Raw genomic sequence first — 10132 nt, 5'->3', positions numbered from 1 at the left:
CTGTAATCTCTGTGACTTGAAATTTCTGAAGCTTCTGAAGTTGTCGAAATCGATTTAAGACTGTTTTACTGTTGTAATTTTTTTTTGTTATGTTTTCAATAAAGAAATCCTTTTACAAAATGATGGAAGTAAATAAAATCTGAGTTTATGAGATAAATGTTGTGATATTATTAAATATCCAAAGTAAACATTGTCTGCCTCAGCTATATGACCTTATTGTAAAAATGTTCATTACCATAGTTACTTTTTATTATATATCGGTATATATCACGTTTTATTTATAATAAGGCCCTGCCATGCGTTATGTCTGTGTTCATGTTACCTATCTTTATTGTAACTTTTGTTTCCGACCGCTTTCATGTCTATTGAATTTGCAATACGTGCTTCTAATAGTTATATGCAGTTCTGCACAATAGAAAGGTGAAAGAACGTAATAAAATGATTACTTAATCAAGACCCTAGTAAGGTAACAGCATTATTATACATTCATCGTAAAAACTACTACCAAAAAACGTTTACTTTCACTTTCAACCACTGCGCATACAAAACTGAACGCGACTTTTACGATTTTATTACCACTGTTTTATTATTCACGTGACTACATCTAGTAAATTGAAGTTATTAATCACACGAAAGGTAGCCAATGTAACTTGGGCATGCGATATTTAAAACAGTGGTTCATACCTACTTGTTTTATCAAAACGATGGTGTCGTACGACCACGAATCATGCTCATAATGGTTAAAAGATGTATTATTTTTTGTTTTCTCTACCTACCTATAAATAGTAGATAAAAATTCAGTTATTAGACCAGAATCTCATATAAAAAGAAAGCTAGGAAAAGATATAATAACGAAAAATTTATAAAAGACAAAAATTCTAAATTGTCCTTTTAAAATAAAAAAATAAAATGTATATTTTAAAAATAGAACTCAATTCAAAATGATTACTTTTATATTTTATTTGAATCTGCGTAATGATAGAGCAATTTAGATTTTTGTTGAATTGCGCACAATAGAGGTCAATTGTGAATCGCTTAAAGTAAAGAATGACATTAAAATATAATAAACTTTTATATGATTCAGATTTAATAGTACAAGTGGAGCCAGCTGCTAATCTACTATCACCGCCGTTGACCGGGGCGCGAACCCGACACTCCCCGCAAGCCCATGGGCGTCCGGCGCCACCCACGCGTGCAAGCGCGGAAGAAAACAGAACTGCCTCTGAAGTCAGTCTTAGCACTACGTACGACTCCCGTATGTAAAAACGTATTAGCATTAAACTTGGCGAAGTCATAGTTCGCCTTAAGACACAAATAATAAATAAAATAAAAATAAAAAAGCTTTTTTTTTCTTGATGAAACAAGAAGTTAGATTAGTTTGCTTACATACAATTGTTCGTTTTGATAGTAATTAAGTTTGTATCCCAAATTTATTTATGTTTGTTTTTCGTTAACCCGATACTATTAAACTATTATTCTTCAGTCCTCTCTAGATTTTAAGACACAATTACTGCAACTTTTAATCATATAATTACCCTGATTTTATATAAATATTACCTAGATGTAATCTTTAACCATCTATTATTTTCTAAGTGCCATTTTTACAACTTCATTAATATAATACACTGCAGAGATTGTATGAAAACAGTGAATATGTTTTATAACATTGTTAAGTGTTAACTTGATAATAGCTCTGTGACGGTAAAAGTCAAGAGTGGGGCGCGTGGCGACTGTGGCCATGACAGTGGAATTCTATCTGCGCAAGAGGTGACTGTATAGAAAAGTGTTGTGTTTACAAAATAGTGAGTGTTGTGTATTCGAAAGTGATTTTGGATTCTATTTTGCTATGGATCTTTTTTTAACCGAATAGGGTAAGTTTTATAATTTTTAATTAAATAATATTGTAAATGTGCGTATAAAGAATATGTAAAACATGCGTAGGTATGTGTGATATTAAGAAATAATTAAAAATATATTGAGAAAGTTTAAACACATATTCAAGTTTTTAAGAAAACTTTCTAAGGACTTCTTTACTAATCCGGTTTTACAAGCAACTGACCTCCATTAATTTATGAGCCAGATACAATACATACTAGAGTTATAAGTTAAGCTTCAACTGGTTTTGCCCAGGATTTTCCTATTGAATGTGTGTATTAAGATAGATAAATAGATAGAGAAGTTTTGACCAAGAGGGAACTAAACATGCAATTTGAAACTATAAATAAAAACTAGTGGATTATATATAAATAACAAGTGAATTCAATTTGTATTCTATTGACATGGTTTGTATCTACTAAATAACAAATCAAAGTAGGAAATGTAAGAAGATCAAGTGGATGCTTCTTTATGGAAATACATATTTACTTGTATGGCTTTTAGAACCATAATTCAATGGATTAAAAGACAAACATATTTTGGAGAATGTCACATACTGTTTTCAATAAGTAAGCTCCCCCATTCATCCCGATACAATTTTTTTTAATTGGAAGTAAAGTTATGAGCTATAAGGTATTGTCAGCTCAAATTAAATTACATCCAGGCTTGTGTGTATCACAATAATAGTAAGCTAAGCCGTTACCCTGTTAAAGCATAACGCTTAACTAAAGACAAGATTAATATAATTTAATACACATTAGGTAACAATGTTAATAACTATAATTTAACACAATTATGTGCAATGTCATTGACAATGGCACACTAGCACAGATTACGGAAACAGTGTGAGAAGAAAGTTAATATTTACTTGGCCATACCTGTTAAGTTGTTTGGTTTGCAAATTAGCTTGGACAAACATTGACTATTAGAAAATTGTTTCCTTTAACTTTCCTTTTGTTTAAGGTCCCATAAATCTTTAATTAGCTTTAATCTGCCTTCTGTGCTTACTAACTTGACAAAAACATATATACATTAACCCAGGTCATCAGTTATGGCCCCTTATGGGCTCCACAAGCATCTTTCGTTATCGCATCGTGCGTTTCGAGGTCCTTGACCACTTCATCCCACAACACAGCCTCGGTCTACCGGGTTGGAACCAATTGAAGTTAGAACAACCATTAGAAGTGGAAAATACTTATCAGCATACAAGCATCCTGCGAAAGTTAGTTATAGTCAACATTTTAGCTTTTTCTATTGTTAGTGTCGTTTTTCTACAAACGTAGAATAAAATTTTTGAATAGATTTTTATCTTGTTACGCCAAAGAAGTATTACTTATAACGCGTGTACATAAGTACACAAACGTTTTTTTTAAATATTTTGTTAATAAATATTGTCCAGTTATGTAAGATTTACCCAGAGTAAATGTAACGGCGAAATAATTTTTGAAATCGTTCCAATATTCATCATCATCATGTAAATATACAAATATTTAAGGTTTATAATATTAGTATAGAATACATTATTACATAACAATCTTACTTTAATTAGATTGCGTATAGAAAATCCAATTTCCGCTACCCCATTCACCACATGGATAGAAAACGGGGAAATAGCGATGTTCATTTTGGTTTTCCATTACTGTAATTATCTAAGGTACTGAAAATGGTGATGACGATTGGTTATAACCAATCCATAACTTAAATCAAAACGGATGTTAAAATGCTTGCGATGCATGCATTTTTATATAGATTTTTATTTGTACCGCAATGTTTCATACACTGGTCGTACTTTAATTCGTGTATGCGGTTATTTAATTATTGCGACTATGTATTTGCGTGTTGTTCCCACGAAATTGTACCTAAGTGCGTGCTCCTATTTCACCATGCCTCCTGCTGATAGAGGACAAATCTTGGTTTTTAATTTATTTTATTATCATTTATTACTTAAGACGTCATGTGAAACATGGTATAATGGTTGCCTTACAAACGTTGTGTAAAACAAAAAAACTAGGCGATTAAAAAGAGTTGCGGAGAGTTTATTGCCAGTTCTTCTCTTCCGTTCTACGCCCTTGATTGAGAACTGGCAGTAAATGTAAAATTAGAAGCATTTAATGTATATATATATATCTTTTTTGACGTTCACGGTACATTGTGTTACCTATATGAATAAATGATTTCGACTTTGACTTAACACGAGACATCGTTTTTGCAAAGTTTTAAATAATATCCTCATTAGAAGAGACCACTCTTCTCATCAGCATAAACTCAATTTGACAGAAGACTAGAGTAGCTAGAGAGAATTCTGAGAAAAATAATTATAGTAATAAAGTTTTTTGAAAACAAAAACATGAATTTAGTATGAGCATTGTTAATCGATCGACTGAATTCCAACTACGATTAAAACGTTGAGTTTCTATGATGAGCCTGCTCGTTATACTAGTCAAATTAACCTCGGCCATCTAACGGTATCTTTTTGAAAATGTGAGCTCATTAAATTTACAAATGACTTCATCTCGTAATTTAAAATGTTTTCTTTAGGCTCTGAATATCGCATATAGAAATTTTATGCAAATGTAATTCAAAGTAACGAAATTCAAAATTTTATTAGCTAAAATAAACATATTTTTCTTTGACGATCACTAGTAGATGGCATTTTAACACGTTAGTAATTTTGAATCTGTCACATTATAAATTACACTATAGCACAAAGACTATATATAAAAAGCCTCATATACGCCTGTTAATGATTAATAATTCATGCATTACATTAAAATTATCTGTTGAAATAAATGGTTATAAGAGACAAACAGTATAATATCCACGGCTGACATATTTTTCGGTCCGTTTCATTGATTTCGTCAGTGAATTCAGTGTTCAAATTCGGACCCAGGACGTCAAGCTTTACCCAATGTCAGTCGAGGCCCACCAACTCCTATTTTCACAGTAGTGCACGTGTTAACTGATGATGACTCATGGCCTGTTAACCAGAGCTTCACAATGCTTGTTTATTTGAGGCATAAATGAGGACAAACACAAAAAAGCTAAACTAATATGTAGATAATTTTCACTCGTAAAATTAAATCGGTATATTCTGATATATATAAAGACGTATACTTGATGTGTGTAAGCTGAAAAGAAAGTGCATACATGCTATTAGTGAAGTTCATTAAAACCGGTGCCAAGTGTGTCAGGCAATACGGAAATGCTGAATCACATTTTAGCAGTGGAGAAAATTGTATACAGAATTTATTGCGTCCCAGTATTGCCTGAGGGAAAAAATGAGAAACAGAGCACTTAGTTCACGGCGTGAAATTTGATATCATGTTTGCCACTGACTGACTTTTCACAATATCTGATTTGCAATTAAGTTTAAATTGCTTCCTTTTTTTGAGGGGTTTTCGTATTACTATTTCATTTCGCTAGTCTTTTCCATATTTTTTGTGAGCGGTACCATTTTATTATTTGTTCTTATAACAAGCGATTGTTTTAATTTCGTGGTCCGAAATCAGATTTAAAGCTTAAATTAACAAATGCGTGCTGTAGCTTAGTGGTGAACGCAAAAAAAAGTTTTACTCTCTCTCTCTCTCTCTCTACGACAAATATTCTTGGTTTGTTGGCTTTGAATTTTAATTTGTCCACCCTCGTCATCCATATGCAGGTCCTGGAGCAAACGAACGTCAGCAAATTGTGCTTCACAAACAGTATTCATTTGTCCACATATTAACGAAAAACAAAGTTTTCATTTCATTTTATTTTCCCCTCTCATAGACTTTATTGCATATTCTGTGTTAATTGCATCATGGTCACACAATGTATAATTTTATTATGCCGTATTGGTGCCAATTTGCCCCTTTTTTTAATTTAAATGTATCATCAACGAACAAAAGCTAATGTAACCATATCAACTAAACATTTGTGACCCTGCGCAGACTCCATTGGGAATATATTGACCCCCATGATCCCTGGATCAGCCTTTATATATATAGACATAGACATAACATTTATTACAAACAAAAACACACACACATAAACACACAAAATAACAATACTTAAAGAAAACATAAAATAAAATAAGACATCACAAACGATAAAAATTAGAAATTAAAATTAAGAAATTTTCTTTTGCCATTCGGTTCGCTTTTAGTGTGCAATGTGTGTGTACTGTGGTTGTAATTGGCCCTGTCTCAGCATTATGCTGAGGAGCAAAAAGTTCCACAGCGCTGGTCATTCTGCCAGAGACCACAGCAATATATATAGTCAAGGTTATTTAAATAACTATTTTTGCCAAGCGCTTCTAAAGCATAACCTACCAGCTATTTTATATACGTTGCATTCTTGAGAGGCAATTAATTTTGCTAAGTGTATAATTAATATTCCATACTCAGCAGAATTTACTAACTCTAGTGCTAAGTGCCGTATAATGAATCTTTAAATTTTTTGTACATTATAAATTCGAATACTAATACGACAGTATAAACCGCATATTTCATTGCCGTAATACTAAATTGGTTTTACAAAATATCTGGAAACTTTTGTCAAAAACGATTAACATAGTAGTTTATGCAATTAAAAAGAAAAAAGAAAGAAACATTTATTAACACGCATACATTAACAAAAAAAGAAAAATCTAAATATGCAATTTTTTTGTGCTCAATGCTAATTTTGCGCCATTCAGTTCACCAAGCACTGATTTTCATTGAGGATATATGGATAGGAAATTTCAAACATATAAATATATATGTACTAACTTAATTTTAAATATGCTCATAGATTACCAATAAAAATGCATTGCTAGCTTTTAAAACACCTCCCAGTTAAAATGCTCTCAATCTCTTCTCAACCAAAAATTTCTTACCGATAAAGTCCTATCTCAATTATTAACCGACTTCAAAAAACAAAAAGGAGGATCAATTCGACGTTTTTTATATCTAAAGCACACACATAAACGAGTTCTGGTGGCTTTAAATAACGGTCTTCTAATAACATAACCCATTTTGCGATTCGATGAACTTTTTAATAAAATGTTGGAATATATTGAACGATGAACGATTGTTGTGGTCAAGTAACAATCGTGAGCTTTATAAATTGCCTAGCTGGGGATGGACACGAAAACTGATGTTTACTGACTGTAGAATAATGGTTTATTGGAGATATCAATCCCTTTCAAGGCTGTAATTGTGAGCAATACAAGTGGACACGAGATTTCTATAGAAATTTAAAATTCAAGCATTTAAATTTTCCGGATATTAAAAACTTATAATAAGTTCGAAATACGCCTGAATTTGGTCTTCGATGTGAAAAATCTTGGTTTATTATTTGTGCCTATCTCGACGATAAATAAAGCCCGTTCCCGATTTAAAACAAGTTTATATGGCAGAGAGTTCGAAAACAAATTGCAAATTCAATTATAATTTCTGCTCCGACGGGAATTGAATCAAATTCTAATTCTTTTACGAGTAAACCACGAGCCAAAATATCACTATTAGAAAATCTAACATCGTAGTGAAATTTACCGTTGGGCTTGCAGTTAATTCACCACAAGGGTCATAATCCTTTATCCATTTATTTTAACTAAAGCGACATTTCACTCATAAACGTGTTCTGTGTATGCCGGTCAATGGGACGAGACAATCAAAGCAGGTTAAGCTAGTTACAAGCGTATGGAATTAAGAAAAATAGCTGAATGATCATTGATTACTTGCTGATATGTAGTTCTATAAACGAGTTGTATGGAAACTGGATCATGAGTTGTTTACACATTGTAATTTGTAAATGAAGCAATGTTGGCTTTAGTCTTATCGACAAGTTGAAAATGGTACAAAATAGAGATACTGCTCTTAAAATTATGTGCGATAGCTCATTGGATCCGGAATGACGTGTAGAAAAATGTGCCAAAAGCGTGTTAAATTAAAATTATAAATAATGGAGATAGAGTTCCGGGAGCTGAGAGTTTTTTTTTGGAAATACCCTCCTCTTTCAGAATCTTTTTTTGAAATTTCTTAAATATTAATAGTTTGTTAAATATTGGCAAAAAACGAAATGCCATTTTTTTTCATCTTTAATTGTTTATAACTTTTGCAATTTTTTATGTGCTAATACACGCTTTTGGCACATTTTTCTAGACGTCATTCCGGATCCAATGAGCTATCACACATAATTTTAAGAGCAGTATCTCTATTTTGTACCATTTTCAACTTGTCGACTAGACTACTTGTAATGGGCGGGTCTTAGCGCCCGTGACCAATAAATGACAGCGATGAACAACAAATGACAGCAGAAAAACGAAAAATTTAAGTTATTTAATTTAAGGTGAAATTTAATTGATGTAGTGCTTACACTTATGATCGTGTAAATTAATACGCGTGAAGTCAATTTAAAAAAAAATACGAATTCTTTAAAACCGATGTACATACATGGCCTAAGAAAAGAAAGCGGTCGGCAATAAAGATAAGAAGATTTTTGTACTTTTTTAACTTAAATGTTACAAAAGTCGTGCCAAAATTACAGCTTGAATCCTTCTGGGCAAGCTTTCCACGATATTTATAATGACGTTTTTAGGAATACGTTCCCACTCGTCTGCAATGCCCTTTTTGGCTCACTGATAATTCGTGGAAAGTTTGCACTGATCTTACTCCTCTCTTTAGAAAATCCTAGACATGCTCTGGATTGAGGTCAGGACTTCGATCTGGTCAATCTAAACGACGGATCTCAACTTCTTGCATGTACATTGAACGCTCCCACATCGCCAGAATAGCGCGAAAGAGCATTGTCGTCCATAATAGAATCTTGTAAATTCGTTTATATCGAGTAAGTTATTTAAATTAATACAAAATCTAATTGAATTTTCTCCATTTCATAGCAATTCGCAAAAACAAGACTGCTCTATTAAAAAATATGAATAATGAGACCAAGGGTCAGATCTTTATTTAATATTCAGTTCTCGTTCTTAATATGAAAAATATAGCCCAGTCGTTGACTTTACGAGGTTTGTACGCCTCATTAGAGCAAGAACTATTTTGAAAGGGAAGTTTGCTCCAATTATTATCATGGATAATTTAATGAATGTATTAATAATTTAAATATAAGCTCTCATATTTGAATGTAAACATTTTATATATTTTATTACCAAAAATGTATAAGTGACTCTGTTGGTGTGCTTAGATGAATAATTCTCCGCTAAACGAATATTATCATTATATTTAACACTAGAACGTTCGATCTTTGACTGAGCTTCATCTGTTTCGGTTCAATCGGTGTTGACCTTATCAAAAATTCATTCGATCAATCGCTAGACTGGGTGAAGTGGCTTTGAGTGTAACTTCGATAATTTACTCTGTGTTGTAAAAGTCGCGCACACAGTAATGCGTACTGATTATTTTAAATTTAGAATTTTAAACAAGTAGTAACAAAATATAACTTGTGAATTAGCCCTTAGGGAGCGTTCAAGTATTACGTCACGCAATTTTTTGTAATGCGCCGTAACGTTTTTCTGTACCCAAGTATAGTAAAACGTTTCGTGCCTACCTAGTGACTCTTTATACCTAAAAGTTACCATTATGTGCTGTAAAGTACTGGAAAGTCGAAAATAATATTAAACGCCTAATTCAATCTCCCCCCGTAAAAAATTCGTTACGTAACACTTGAATGCTCCCTTATGTAAAAAATACTCATGATGTATTTAACTATTTAACCATGGAGAGGACTGTCAAGCGTATTCGTTAAATGTTTTTAAAGTCATACGTTCAAACCTTACCTGTATATCACGAGAAAATCGGCATATAAAAAAATATCCAGCGCAGAGGACTGATAATGCATCAATAAAACATACATAAATGTATCTATTCTATTGGGGGTCATACAACTCCGATAATTAAAATGGTAGCCGGCCGAGTAATACTTTTTCTGTAACAGTCGCTAACTTTTAAATTGCGCTGTCAATCCCTAAAACTGACACTTGTCTCGAATGAAAGTTTAATTGAACGTCTGAAAAGCGACAAGCATTTTTTTACCTTAAATCTGAATAAGTATGTTAGTACTTATTCTTTGTATAGTTTAGTTTAGAATAACCTTGTGTATTAATGGCTTATAATTTTCTTGGTTTTCTGTAATATTGTTATTTTTATAGCATGGTATTGTACTAATTATGTTACAATTATATTGAATAGCATAAAGCAAAAACAATTTGGAAAAACCGTTTATATGAGTTTCTTGATTCTTAAGAAGGCAATTACTATTCTGTGCTTACATCCGCCATATA

The 10132-nt window shown here is 32.2% G+C and overlaps 1 protein-coding gene across 1 annotated transcript in view; it reads left to right on the top strand.

The window, feature by feature from the left end:
• The first annotated feature begins 1729 nt into the window (after positions 1 to 1729).
• Positions 1730 to 10132, top strand: part of LOC125054719 — a 51656-nt gene continuing 43253 nt past the window's right edge. The window contains exon 1 of the mRNA XM_047656746.1: positions 1730 to 1871. The gene's annotated coding sequence lies outside the window, so the exon portion shown is untranslated. The remainder of the gene's footprint in view (positions 1872 to 10132) is intronic.

The sequence above is a fragment of the Pieris napi genome, chromosome 12, assembly GCF_905475465.1.
Source record: "Pieris napi chromosome 12, ilPieNapi1.2, whole genome shotgun sequence".
NCBI classification, from domain to species: domain Eukaryota; kingdom Metazoa; phylum Arthropoda; class Insecta; order Lepidoptera; family Pieridae; genus Pieris; species Pieris napi.
Note: the sequence above shows the minus strand (reverse complement) of the source record. Positions and strands in the feature narration are given on the sequence as shown.